This window comes from Chrysemys picta, chromosome 7, assembly GCF_011386835.1.
Source record: "Chrysemys picta bellii isolate R12L10 chromosome 7, ASM1138683v2, whole genome shotgun sequence".
Classification (NCBI taxonomy): Eukaryota; Metazoa; Chordata; order Testudines; family Emydidae; genus Chrysemys; species Chrysemys picta.
The window spans coordinates 21,383,652-21,398,564 of NC_088797.1; the positions used below are offsets into that span (position 1 = coordinate 21,383,652).

Genomic DNA, 14,913 nt, shown 5'->3' on the forward strand with positions numbered 1-14,913 from the left:
GTGGCTGCAGCCTAGGCCCTGCAGCCTTTTGGTGGTGGACTTGGTGGTGTTCTGTAACATGCTGGTGTGTCAGTGGAATGCTGATAGTTCAAAGCGGGCCATGTAACTAGCACACGGCGCAGCACTGGAGTTCTCTTTAGCCCCCGCATGCCTGGCAAATGGGCTGTGTTGGATGTATGCATTTGATTCCATAAATCACATTTTGCTTCCACATAGCAACCTGCCACATAGAACAGCGCATTTCCACCTCTTTCCTGTAGGTTTTGCTCCCCTATACCTGCTACATGGGGCTGCATGGGAAGTATGTTTTGTCTGATATATCGCATGCTTCAGGCTGTGATCAATTTATCTCAGAGGGCCTAATTCTATTACCCTTACTCACAATGGAGCACCTTACATCATGAATAATCAAGGGAGTACTTGGAGAATAAGGTACTTCTCAGCATGGGGAAATGTGAAGAATCAGGCCCTTTATTAGAAGCAAACACACCAGGCAGACAAGCTCTAGCTTGTCCTTTAAGGAATCTGCTCGAAGGCTTGGTTTGAAGTGCCAATCTCCAGGTATTTTCCATTTGGGTTGACGCATCTGGACAAAAATTCCTGTCTGTATTTCAGTCTTCAGATTATCTGACTTAGAACACTGGACTCTTTCCATGTCCAATTACTGAGTAAAATTATATGCACTCTGCCGCACCCTGGCAATTGGCATTGGCAATCTCAAATCTAAACGGGGCATATTTTCCTTTTCTTACTAACGTAATTAAAGAGCCACGCAACACAGTTGCACAATCCTTTTTCCTGTAATAGACATTATTTTGAATTATTCACCATTTTTCAGGTGTGTGCCTATCTATTTTTCTGTGGTATTTTAAGACATTCTGACAACATTTCATCTATGCCTCAGTTTGGCCTCCTGGTAGGTGCCTACAATCATCCTAACAGCTCACACTATTACAGAACTTTTTATTCACAGATCTTAAAGCACACTGCCTTTATTAACCACATTGTGCAGATGGGGAAAGCGAGGCACAGAGGAGTTAAATGACTTGCTCATGGTCATGTAGCCAGTCAGTGCCAGAGCTGGGGAGTGAACCAATTTCTAGTCTTTAACGTTAACTGCTAGACTACACTGCCCCTCTACAGAACAGTGTCAGCTGGTGACACTTTGATTTCTGGGCTGGAAGGTTGTAGGCTGAAGTCCTATGCCAGGATATGGGCTTCATGATCAGTGGCAACTCTGAAAAGGTGTGCTGTAAAAAGTGTGTGTGTGTGTGTGTGTGTGTGTGTGTGTGTGTGTGTGTGTGTTCACAGATGCGGGCCGTGCACGTACCAAAGGGAGCATAGGGCCAGAAATGGAATAGTAGAGACTGATGCAGGTCAGGAATAGAGGATATTGGCAGAGCTGGAGAGAGAAGCCCAGAACGGGAGTAACTGGAAGTGTTGCAGCTCAGGATTGAGGTGCATAAGCAGAGTAGTTTGGGGGGTGGGCACTAAAAACGGAAACATTGGGGGCTGTTGTAGGTCAGATCTGAAGTGCATTAGTAGAGATGGGTGAAGAGGAAGCTTGCACAGCACCTGCCCTCCAGCACTGTTCATCCCCTATGAGTACTAAATTCACTCTCAAAAATTTGTAAAGAGAGAGAGAACAAAATGGCAGCATCAAAACAGCTCCATTCTGCCTGGGCTGTCAGTTTCCCTTTATTGCCAGTTCTTTCAGATTCATATCAGGAGGTTTGGAATCAGAACATCTATAATGAAAAAGAGAAAGTATTAGTTGTTAAAAATGAAGTGTTAAACTCTTATTGGTTGCAGTAGATTTAAAGGTTCATTTGAATGATTCCCCATGCAGTGAGACAAATGCAATACAGATAAACAATGCTCAGGCAGCTCCGGGTGAGGCTGATGATACATGCACTTGTATCAAAACTTGCATCTAATTTGCCTTTCGCAAACCTCATTGTCTCCAAGACCTGTGATTTACTTTGTGTTTAAAGAGGCAGCTTCAGTATTCAATGACTGGGAGTGGTTTCCAGTGCTGTTCTTCCCTGCTCAGTTCGGCAGGAAAGCTTGGCAGAAAATATGGGAAATGCTACTGAAAATGATCAGCTTCAAGACATTAATCAGATACATAAAATGTTATGGGAGGGAGTCATCTCTTATTCTTTACCCAAGGCACTGGGGCCTTCCAAGTCTTTGAAGATGCCCCAATTTAGGATCTAGGTGCTGAGGTCCTGTGAGTTGCACTTTCAGTTTTCATTTTGCAAGAATAGGTTGTTATTTTCTTGAATCCCTCCATTTCTTAGAGCACTCAAGACCTGCATTGAAGGCACCATCCTTGTCTTTAAGAATGACCAAGTTTTAGGGGAATTCCATCACAGAATGCCAGCACTGCTGATTGGCAGGAACTGGAACATCGGGCTGAAAGTATTGCCTTCCAGAAAGCAGCATTTCTGGAGAAAACAATCACAATACAACAGCAGTTCCACAGAGTACCAACAGGCAGTTTAAATATGTGTCCATCTCTGCATTCCACAGGGGTTTTCTTTATGTCATGCCTTTCACTGTGAACTGAAATATTGCCTGTAATCTGGTCTCCAGTCTTTTCACTGAATCAAAATAACTTTCCTCTACAGCTAGAGCTGGAATGAAGATATTTGTACTTCTGCAGAACTCCTAGCCATTTCTATCTAATAAGAATTGAGAGGTGCCTTTTAAGGTTACAAGCTGAAAATGGTGGATGTGTTTCCACTTAACCCAATATGAGCATTCCAGGCCTGAGTTATGTCAAGGCAAAGATTTGTGACCTCTGTTAAGTTTGCTGGTGATCTCCATTTTGTTATGTTTTAGAGATTCAGCACTAAGATCATTTCAGTTTTACACAAGGAAAGCTGGTTTGTCCTTCAAACAGATATGTGAAATCCTTGCTGGTTGGAAGTTCAGATATGTGGTGTGAAAGATGGCTGATTGACACACCTATAATACCACTATCCTTTTCACTCCTAGCTTTGATTTCACACTAAAGTTATGGGAGAACTTTTGTGTGTAATTGTCCTTTACATGCCCGTAGCACTTGCCAATAGCTTTGAAAAAGTCGATAAAACCATCTCTTCGCTTTTATTCACAAAATAGTTTTAACTTCTTGCTAAACAAATATCATTATTTATTTTTTATCTCTGGAGACAAGAAAATGAAGATGTCCTGTCTAACCCATCAGCTCAGTCTCCAGTGCAAGATCATTCCCTACAGTGCTCTAAAGTGCTTTCTCCATCCTATTGTCATGTTCAGTGTCGAAGGATGGGGCTTCATTCTCTTCTCTTGGGAAACTATCCCAGGTTACATTGATTTTGTACCCCTATTTCTTCCCTCAGAAAGGGTCATTACAATGAGGTGAGAAGTTAGGCAATAATTCCAAATAAATAATAAAGAGAGCAATTAAGTGGATGACATTGGCAGTTTTGTACTTGGGAGACTGAGAGCCAGATCTCAATCCCATTGAAGTCAGTTGAAAGACACACATTGACTTCAATGGGTTTTGGACTGGGCCATGAGTGAGTAAGTCATGATGGCCTGGAATACAAGCATCTAGACTGAGGCTGGAAGTGCAGAAGCGGCAGGACACAAAAGCCCAGAGGGTGGGGAGAGAGCCTTAGGACTAGAACTGATTTTGATTTTTTTGGTGGAAATTAAAATACTGAAAAATTTCAGTCAGAACCAGGAATATTTTAATTTGGAAATGCTGCTGTGGGGCCTCATGGAAGTTGTAGTTTGAGTGCTTCATGCCCCCATTCTCTTCTGTAGGCCAGCTCCTTAGTCTAAATATATCTTGAAGAGGGGAGGTGGTGCATCATGGGAGTCCCTGGTTATGGTGCATCATGGAAGATGTAGTCTAGCTGAAGAGGCCAGCCTATATCTGAAAATGGGACACAAGGTAATCCAACTACAACTCCCATAAAAGCATTGTGGTGCTATTGCCTAATTATATATATTTCTGTTTTGGGCTGAAAGATTTAGGTTTTCAACCAAATATTTTGGTTTGGGGGCATTTGTTTTTTCAATAAAAATAAAATTTTTCTGTGGAACGCAAATGCTTTTAATAAAAAAAAAATTCTTCAAAAAATCAGTTTTGATGACCATTTTTTTGACCAGCTGTATTGGTGACCCATCAGTTTGACTGAAGGAGTATCATTGATGGACTGCAAAAGGTGCGAGTGTGTATGGGGTGTGTGTGTCTTGTTCAGTCCTTTGTGGACATGAAAATGGAGGCCTTGACTCATGTATTTTAAGTGTGAGGGATATAAAGCAGCCACTTACGTCATGGCAATGCTAAAGAAATTATGGGGTTCAGGGGAAAATGCTCTGAAATAACCATGAAAAGTGTCAGTCAAGTAGCCACTTTTCTATGTCCAGTCATGTCCATCATGAGATAACGGAACTCATGGGCAGAGCCCTGCCTTGGAGACACCTTGGGACAGCTGAGCAAACCTGTCTGTATCATTCAGTGTGCCACTGCCTATGTTCCTTCAAAAGACAGAGGCACACATTCTGACACTCTGAGCCCTGGTCTACACTGGGGGAGAGGGGGATCGAACTAAGTTACGCAACTTCAGCGACGTGAATAATGTAGCTGAAGTCGACGTACTTAAATCTACTTACCGTGGTGTCTTCACTGCGGTAAGTCAACGGCTGACTCTCTCCCGTCAACTCCGCCTGCGCTCTCGCCGAGCTGGAGTACAGGAGTCGACGAGAGAGGACTCGGGGGTTGATATATCATGTCTAGTGTAGATGTGATAAGTCGATCCCCGCTGGATCGATTGCTGCCCGCCAATCCAGCGGATAGTGGTACCTTTCTCCCTCAGTAGCCCATTGAAGTAAACAGGAACACTTGTGTCCATAAGATGCTATTCAAAGTGCATAAGGGTATCCAAATCTGGCCCAAACAGTACAACCCTATATCAGCTCCCTCAAGCCTTGAAGCCACACACTGGGGTAGGTGTATGTGAGTTAGAGTAGCGGGAAGTGGTGTCCTTGCCCTATGGCTGGTCTTTCAGGGTATGTCTACACTGCAATTAGACACCTATGGCTGGCCCATGTCAGCTGACTCGGGCTCCTGAGGGTTTAATTGTGATGTAGATGCTCATGCTATAGCCCAAGTTCTGGGACCTTCCTACCTCACAGGGTCCTAGAGCCGGGACTCCAGCCTGAGCCTGAACATTTACACCACAACTAAATAGCCCCGCGAGCCTGAAGCAGCCGGCATGGGCCAGCCACAGGCTTTTAATTGCAGTCTAGACATACCCTCAGATGCTCATCATCGGAAAGCAGAGAATCATCTCATCAGGGCTTCACTCCACAACAGACAAGTGTAAGCAGAGTCAGGATGAGCTCTACCCTGACATCTGGTGGTGAATTATGGCGAGGGTGGAAAAGAACTCCAGGGGCTGATCTTGTTTGCATAGGCACACCCACTCGCCTGGCATGAAACCACAGCAACTCAAAGTGGTTACTTTGGCTGGTGTGGGATCCCCAGTTTCTCTGTTATTGGGGCAGGAAGAATAAAGTTTTGTTACCCTGATTCTGTGAATCAAGGCCAGTGGAACTGTTGTATGACAGAAGGACTGAGTGAGTCATTCACCATTACCTAAGTAGCATTTGCTTGTCAAGGGGCATGGGTTACAAAACCCAGTGAATTGAGAGAGGATGGGGACAGGTATTTGTACCTGATGGTGTGGCCCCCTCCCCAAGGGGGTTGAAACACCAATTGCACTACCTCCTCTCTCCACTGTTGAATGTCAGAGCTAACTTTGATTCCCTTAGGAGTCTAGTTACAGACTGCTGAGCTGAGTTCACTTTGGGCCAATAGTGCACCAGCACTGGGGCTCCCCTACTACGAGCTGAAATCACTGAGAGCTGAAATCACAAAAGAGCTAAAGCTATTTAAGAGCTGAGATCACTGAGGCTGTGTTAACTAGTGGGGGAGCCTGAAGCTATAGCTAAGCTAACGTAGCTTAGCGGGGAGTGAGCGGAGCAGAGCGGCTCACAGGTCGGTGAGGGAGCGGCTGGAGGAGCAGCTAGCAGAGCAGAGCCTTGTGGGAGCGACCCAAGGGACGGCCGGAGCGGAGCGGAGCGGAGCGGCTCACAGGTCGGTGAGCGGAGCGGTGCAGCTCACAGGTCGGTGAGCGGAGCGGAGCGGCTCACAGGTCGGTGAGCGGAGCGGAGCGGAGCGGAGCAGCGCGGCTCACAGGTCGGGGAGCGGAGCGGAGCGGAGCAGCTGCCAGAGCAGTTCGTGGGACTGCGGGTGGAGTGGAGCAGTTCGTGGTGAAGGCTGCAGTGGAACCCCACGGAGAAGCAGCCGGTTGGCCTCGGATCACGTAAGGTGCCCCTTAACACCCTGCTCACCCCCCCCCTTGAACTCTGGGGCTGCACTGATCATGGACAGAGACTTTGGGGGGTTGTCGGACTTTTGTGATTCTTGGGTTGCTGGACCCAAGAGACTTTGGGATTGGTGGACTTTTGGGACTTTGGTGATTCTTGGGTCGCTGGTTTCAAGAACCAACGGGAGAGGACACGGCCCAATTTGCTGGGGTGGGTCTTCGCTCATGGTTTGGTCTAAAAACTCTAGTTGTGGTGTTTTTTCCATTTAATGCTGATGTTGTTTACCTCATGTTATTAAACATTTTCTGTTACACTCAGACTCCGTGCTTGCGAGAGGGGAAGTATTGCCTCTTAGAGGTGCCCAGGGGGTGGTATGTAATTGTCCCAGGTCACTGGGTGGGGGCTCGAGCCGGTTTTGCATTGCGTTATTGAAACGGAACCCCTAGATACAGAACCCGGCCCTTGTTGCTGCCAACTTAGATGGGCAGAAGGGTTACATTTTTGGGGGCTCGTCCGGGATCCCCTGGGTCAGTACCCCTCGCAAGCACCTGTTGAGTGTTCCCCTGCATTGGGAAACAATTGTGGTTATATTTTGAGGAAATTACTGTTTGTATAATGGCTAATATGTCGGGTTTGTTGGGCCCCGGCCCTGCAGCCCCTAGCTCAGGGGCCACAGCCTCAGCCAATGATTGGACAAAAGCACTGGGGCAAATATTGGAAAAGGTTGTGTTGTCCCATGCTAAGTCAAACTCTTGTCGTGAGTTAAGGTTATTTGCTGGGGCAGAGGAGTTCGAACCCTGGTTGGAGCATACCACTGAAATGCTGCAGGAGTGGGCCGTACCTGATGCAGAAAAGCGAAGATGTCTGATAGAGAGCCTTAGTGGCCCAGCATTAGATGTGATTCGCACCCTGAAGCTCATTGACCCTGGGGTCAGTGTGAAGGACTGCCTAGAGGCCCTTGATCATACCTTTGGGAGTGTAGAGGGCCCTGAAGACAGTTACTGTAAGTTCCTTAATTCCCGACAGCAAATTGGCGAGAAGATTTCAGCCTATATACAGAGGCTGGAAAGACTGCTTCAGAGAGCTGTCATGAGGGGTGCAGTGACTGCTGAACAGATGGATCGGACCAGACTGGCTCAAATTGTAAGAGGAGCTCAATATCAGAACTCGATTCTACTCCATCTCCGGCTAAGAGAACGACGGGAACATCCCCCAAGTTATTCCCAGCTGATAAAGGAGGTCAGAGAAGAGGAAGAAAGGCAGGCTGCCAGCGAGTTTTGGGAAGCCCAAACATTGGAGCCAGCCGGCACAACACCACTGCAGATGGCCAGTGTACTGATGGTGAGCACCACAGAGGAACTTGCCCAACAAGTGCAGGTCCTGACAGAACGGATAGCTGAACTGCAAAGCACCATTGACCAAGCTAAGACTTCCGGGAATAAGGAGCCTCTGACCGTGGCGATGGAGAAGTCAGCATTTAGAGCCACCATCCCATCTGGGCGAAGAGGGAAAGGACAATTCTTCTGCTACCGATGTGGTCAGGATGGACACAGTGCTGCCAAGTGCCATAATGAAGAAAACCCCTCCTTAGTGTATGGAAAGCTGAGGATCAGTTGGGAGAGATCCGGTAGCTGCCAGAGAGTCCAGGGACGGGGACCACCCAGGCCTGCAGGATTTGAAGATTCCCCCAGAAAAGACTGTCCAGCTGGGATCCCCGCAGGACTGATAGGGCCTCGAGCAGAGGTCATGGTGAAGATTGAAGGGGTGGAGTGTAAAGCCGTGCTTGACACTGGATCTCAAGTGACTATTATATTTCAGTCATTCTACCAACAAATGCTTAGGCACCTGCCTATACAGCCACTGACTGGCGTTGGTCTGTGTGGCCTCAGCATGGATGAATACCCCTACCAAGGGTATGTCATAGTGCACCTGGAATTCCCAGAGGAGGTTGCTGGGGTAAGAGAAGAGGTGGACACAGCTGCATTAATATGCCCTGACCCTAAAGGGACCTCTGATGTGTCTGTGCTGATAGGGACCAACTCCAGTCTCTTCAAGGTGCTCGCGGATTACTGCAGACGACGGGCTGGAGACCAGTACCTGAATACCCTGATGATCCATACGCTTTGTGCTGAAGCCTATAGGAAGATTGAGGGTGCTAAAAAGGAGACATCTGAGCTACCGATTGGGGCGCTGAAGTACATGGGCACAACCCCGTTAGTAGTGCCTGCAAGGACGGAGCAAGAAGTGCTTGTCATGAGTACTTGGCTGAAAGGCAGTAAAGGGGCATTAGCAATGGTAGAGCAGCCGGTTGAAGGAGAGCTCCCGGAAGGAGTGCTGGTCCCCAGTGGAGTCATAACCCTACCTGCTGAAGCCCAGGAAAAGGTGACTATACTGATTGCTAATGAAACAAGTCGAGATGTTGTTGTGAAGCAAGGACAAAAGATAGCGGATCTCTTTGAGCCTGAATCAATTGTAAAACCCCAGTGTGAGACTCAAGTTCCGCCAATAGACCCTGCAAAGTTTGACTTTGGAGATTCACCGTTGTCCGAGGAGTGGAAAGATCGCCTGAGGAGGAAACTTTGTGAAAGATCCAAGGTGTTCTCATTGCATGAGTGGGATGTGGGATGTGCAAAAGGAGTAGAGCACAACATCAGACTACATGACTCTCGACCTTTCAGGGAGAGATCTAGGAGGATTGCCCTCTCCGAGATGGAAGATGTGCGACAACATCTTCAGGAGCTGGCTGCGAGTGGCATCATTACAGAGTCCCGCAGCCCATATGCCTCACCCATTGTGGTGGTCCGTAAAAAGAATGGGAAAATCCGGATGTGTATTGACTACCGCACCCTAAACCGCCGTACTGTGGTTGACCAGTACACAATGCCTCGAGTCCAAGATGCCTTAGACTGTTTGCTGGGAAGCCAGTGGTTCTCTGTGTTGGACCTTCGGAGTGGATACTACCAGATCCCTCTGGGTGAAGCAGATAAGGAGAAGACAGCCTTCATCTGCCCATTAGGGTTTTATCAGTTTGAACGCATGCCCCAAGGGATCTCTGGAGCACCTGCCACATTTCAACGTCTTATGGAGAAAGTTGTGGGAGACATGAATTTACTGCAAGTGTTAGTTTATTTGGATGACCTGATAGTGTTTGGAAGAACCTTGGAGGAGCATGAAGAAAGACTTCTTAAAGTGCTTGATAGGTTAGAGGATTATGGTTTGAAGGTTTCAATTGACAAATGCCAGTTCTGCAGGACCTCAGTGAAGTATGTGGGTCACATCGTGTCCCAAGAGGGTGTGAGTACTGATCCCGATAAAATAGAAGCCCTCACTACATGGCCATGTCCAAGTAACTACAGAGAACTCAAGACCTTTCTTGGGTTTAGTGGCTACTATCGCAGATTTGTGAAAAACTATGCTACGATTGTAAAACCTCTGAATGATCTTACCAGGGGATACCAGTCCAGCAGGAACAAATCTAAGACCAAGAATAAGGGAAGGTCCCCAAAGCCTCCTGTGCAGAGACACTATGGCCCCTTCGAACCATTTGGGCCACGGTGGGATGAGAGATGTGAAAGGGCTTTTCGAGAAATCATTACTTGCCTAACTCATGCTCCAGTCCTAGTCTTTGCTGACCCAAGCAAGCCATTTATCCTGCATACTGATGCCAGTTTGGAGGGTCTGGGAGCAGTACTGTACCAGGAAGTGGAAGGAAGACGTAAACCTGTAGCCTTTGCCAGCCGAGGACTGTCTGATAGTGAAACTCGCTATCCCACCCACAAGCTGGAGTTCTTGGCCTTGAAATGGGCCATCACTGAGAAATTTCGAGACTACTTATATGGTGCTCAGTTCCAGGTGTGGACAGACAACAACCCACTGACCTATGTGTTAACAAGTGCTAAGCTGGATGCTACAGGGCAAAGATGGGTGGCCGCTTTGGCTAGCTATGACTTCAGCATTCAATACCGATCAGGGAGAAGCAATGTAGATGCAGATGCATTGTCCAGGCGTCCACAGGCACCAGGAGTTGCTGTGATACCCACAGATGGAGTGAGGGCTATTTGCAGTGTGAGTCGCCGGGAGCCAGAGTCCCATGAGAGTCTTCATGGATGTGCTGCAGAAGCTTTGGGCCTGCCCCCTGAATGCGTGCCTTCTGCTTCAGTGAACTATATTGCGTTGGACCAATCTCCTTTGCCCATGCTCAATGCGGCTGACTGGCAGGAAGCCCAGCTGCAAGATATTGGCATTCGTGATACACTACTTGCCAAAAGGGAGGGGCGAAGCCCAGCTGTGGTTGTCCCACCTAACCCGGAGGGTAAACTACTATTGAGAGAATGGACCAAACTAAAACTGATTCAGGGAGTGCTACATCGAGTGACCACAGACCCTTTACAAAAGCAACGAGCACAGCTAGTGCTGCCAAAAGAGTACAGAGCCCTGGCCATGAGGGCCCTGCATGATGACTTTGGACATTTAGGGATGGAGAGGACCCTGGAACTTCTTCGTAGTAGATTCTATTGGCCTCGGATGGCTGAAGATGTTCGCAGGAAATGTGAGACCTGCGCTCGATGTGTTCAAAGGAAAACTCTGCCCACGAGGGCTGCATATCTCAAGAACATCACCAGCACCAAACCTTTGGAACTGGTATGCATCGATTTCTTGTCTTTAGAAGTAGACAAGAGGAATATTGGGAACATTCTAGTAGTGACTGACCATTATACGCGATATGCGCAGGCATATCCCACGCGTGATCAGAGGGCCACCACGGTTGCTCGAGTATTGTGGGAGAAATATTTCTCAGTCTATGGATTTCCAGCCCGGATACACTCGGATCAGGGGCGGGACTTTGAGAGTCATCTTCTGAAGGAGGTGCTGAGGATAGCGGGAATTAAGAAGTCTAGAACAACGCCTTATCACCCGCAAGGTGATCCTCAGCCAGAGAGGTTCAACCGAACCCTATTAGATATGTTGGGGACTTTGCGACCAGAGCAGAAAGCAACCTGGAGCCAACATGTTGCATACCTGGTGCACGCCTACAATGCCACAAAGAATGATGCTACAGGAGTCACCCCATATCTCTTAATGTTTGGACGAGAACCAAGATTACCCATAGACCTGTGCTTTGGTGTATCAGAGGATGGAGATAGCTATGAAACTCATCAGCAATATGTATCCCGACTGAGAGAAAAGCTGCGGGATGCTTATCACTTAGCTACATCTGCGGCTCGGAAGAACGCCGACCGCAACAAACATCGATATGATGCTAGGGTACGTCTGCAAGAACTCCAGCCGGGGGACAGAGTTCTGCTGCGAAATTTGGGTATTGCTGGCAAACACAAGATAGCCGACAGATGGAAGGCAATACCTTACTTGGTGATGGAAAAGCTAGGAGACCTGCCGGTCTACAAGATCAAACCTGAAGAGGGTCCAGGGCAGACAAAGACAGTGCATAGAAACCTTTTGCTCCCTGTGGGGGAATTGGTAGGCACCCCGTATGAGATGGGCCACAACAGGGCAACTGGGCAGAACGAAGGTGCTGGACCAAAGCCGCCCTCCAACGTGGACAGCCAGCCCCCTGCAGCTAACCTACCCCCATGCAGCACATCTGAGAGTGAGTCTGAGGAGGAAGACACAACCATGGTGTACCCTGGGATGGAGACAAGATTTCAGTCTCGATCGGCTGAATCAACAGAGAGCTCCTCTTCTTCCACCCTAAACCCCATGGCAGAAGTATTTAGGCCCATTCCTGACACCCCTGAGCCACTGGTGGGACCCCCATGTGATGACACACCCAGGTTATTGGACAGTGGAGACATACAGGTGGAGGATGTCCTGGGCACCTTGGACCCTCCACTGTTAGAACTAGAAATGCAGGGGCCTATGCCAGTAGCCGAGGGACCCTCAAAGGAAACCTCTCCATCCATCGGTCAAGAGGCTGTCCCGCCCACCACGGCAACAGAGATTCTCAATAGACGAGACAGGGTAATAAGACCAGTAAAACGGTTGACTTATGATGCACCTGGGGTAACTAGTGAGGAACCAATATGTTTAGCACACAGGCTTGTGGAAGCTAGAGTGGGCTATCTGAGGCCCTTTGGAGGGAACCAGTGAGTTGTTATAATAGGGAGTGTGATTTGTCGGGACGACAAATTTTCGGCTGGGGGGAGGATGTAAGCAGAGTCAGGATGAGCTCTACCCTGACATCTGGTGGTGAATTATGGCGAGGGTGGAAAAGAACTCCAGGGGCTGATCTTGTTTGCATAGGCACACCCACTCGCCTGGCATGAAACCACAGCAACTCAAAGTGGTTACTTTGGCTGGTGTGGGATCCCCAGTTTCTCTGTTATTGGGGCAGGAAGAATAAAGTTTTGTTACCCTGATTCTGTGAATCAAGGCCAGTGGAACTGTTGTATGACAGAAGGACTGAGTGAGTCATTCACCATTACCTAAGTAGCATTTGCTTGTCAAGGGGCATGGGTTACAAAACCCAGTGAATTGAGAGAGGATGGGGACAGGTATTTGTACCTGATGGTGTGGCCCCCTCCCCAAGGGGGTTGAAACACCAATTGCACTACCTCCTCTCTCCACTGTTGAATGTCAGAGCTAACTTTGATTCCCTTAGGAGTCTAGTTACAGACTGCTGAGCTGAGTTCACTTTGGGCCAATAGTGCACCAGCACTGGGGCTCCCCTACTACGAGCTGAAATCACTGAGAGCTGAAATCACAAAAGAGAGCTAAAGCTATTTAAGAGCTGAGATCACTGAGGCTGTGTTAACTAGTGGGGGAGCCTGAAGCTATAGCTAAGCTAACGTAGCTTAGCGGGGAGTGAGCGGAGCAGAGCGGCTCACAGGTCGGTGAGGGAGCGGCTGGAGGAGCAGCTAGCAGAGCAGAGCCTTGTGGGAGCGACCCAAGGGACGGCCGGAGCGAAGCGGAGCGGCTCACAGGTCGGTGAGCGGAGCGGTGCAGCTCACAGGTCGGTGAGCGGAGCGGAGCGGCTCACAGGTCGGTGAGCGGAGCGGAGCGGAGCAGCGCGGCTCACAGGTCGGGGAGCGGAGCGGAGCGGAGCAGCTGCCAGAGCAGTTCGTGGGACTGCGGGTGGAGTGGAGCAGTTCGTGGTGAAGGCTGCAGTGGAACCCCACGGAGAAGCAGCCGGTTGGCCTCGGATCACGTAAGGTGCCCCTTAACACCCTGCTCACCCCCCCCCTTGAACTCTGGGGCTGCACTGATCATGGACAGAGACTTTGGGGGGTTGTCGGACTTTTGGGACTTTTGTGATTCTTGGGTTGCTGGACCCAAGAGACTTTGGGATTGGTGGACTTTTGGGACTTTGGTGATTCTTGGGTCGCTGGTTTCAAGAACCAACGGGAGAGGACACGGCCCAATTTGCTGGGGTGGGTCTTCGCTCATGGTTTGGTCTAAAACCTCTAGTTGTGGTGTTTTTTCCATTTAATGCTGATGTTGTTTACCTCATGTTATTAAACATTTTCTGTTACACTCAGACTCCGTGCTTGCGAGAGGGGAAGTATTGCCTCTTAGAGGTGCCCAGGGGGTGGTATGTAATTGTCCCAGGTCACTGGGTGGGGGCTCGAGCCGGTTTTGCATTGCGTTATTGAAACGGAACCCCTAGATACAGAACCCGGCCCTTGTTGCTGCCAACTTAGATGGGCAGAAGGGTTACACAAGCTTAGTGCAGCAGAGACTAGGTTGATTCCAGCCATAATGAGCAAATCATGGCCAACAATATGGACTCTCCTTCACCCTCCCTTCTTGGACTGACCTCCTCTTTTAGCACAAATCCCGAGCTCTGGAAGCAGGCACTGTGGGTGAAATATTACTGAAAGCTCCTAGACCCTCTCTGTTAGGCAGCCTTATGCAGGTTAGTCCTTCCAAAAAAAAAAAAAAAAAGCACTAAACATTTTCTATTTCAAAACAGATTTCATCTTCCATAGAAAGTAATACTGCCTCCAGCCATGTGTAACTTATTTTTTATCCAACAGAGTATATGGGCTTATAACTAGATCCTGATAGGAACCCGGGTTTAAAACATTATTCACAGCAGGTTATTTGATCTTTATTTGCTGAATGCACTCAGCTGAATCCCTATCTCCAAACAATATGAGAAATAAAATGCCAGGCATGCTTCATTGGCCAGCTAGCTCATCTTGATTTGCAGAGACGATTACATCCCTCTCAGCAGTTTCACACACATGCCACATTCCAGTCACCAAGGTACAATTCCCTCTCCCCCTCCTCACATACACACTTATCCCTTCCCGCTAACCCCCTTAATTAAGTGCTTTTAAAAATACTTCAGAGCTCCCCCTGCCTTCCCACTCACAGGAATCTTCAGGGAGTGTGCTTCCCTTTGCTTGCTTGAAAATGCTCATTCATTCCAGGTACAGTCTGTTATATATTAAGGGCCCGATCCTGTAAAACTCATATGAATAGTCCCAGTGACTTCATTCTGAAACCACTGACTCTAGTGGGACTGGTCACATGTCTAAGGGTTTGTAGGATCATATTCTGCCTTAGCATAAGCAGGTA

General features: G+C 48.3%; 1 long non-coding RNA gene across 1 annotated transcript in view; it reads right to left on the minus strand.

Annotated features, from left to right (window-relative positions):
* Nucleotides 1-450: 450 nt before the first annotated feature.
* The window catches only part of LOC135972918 (uncharacterized), a 28,802-nt gene continuing 14,339 nt past the window's right edge, over nt 451-14,913 (minus strand). The window contains exon 2 of the long non-coding RNA XR_010589537.1: nt 451-1,748. This is a non-coding gene — a long non-coding RNA (uncharacterized LOC135972918). The remainder of the gene's footprint in view (nt 1,749-14,913) is intronic.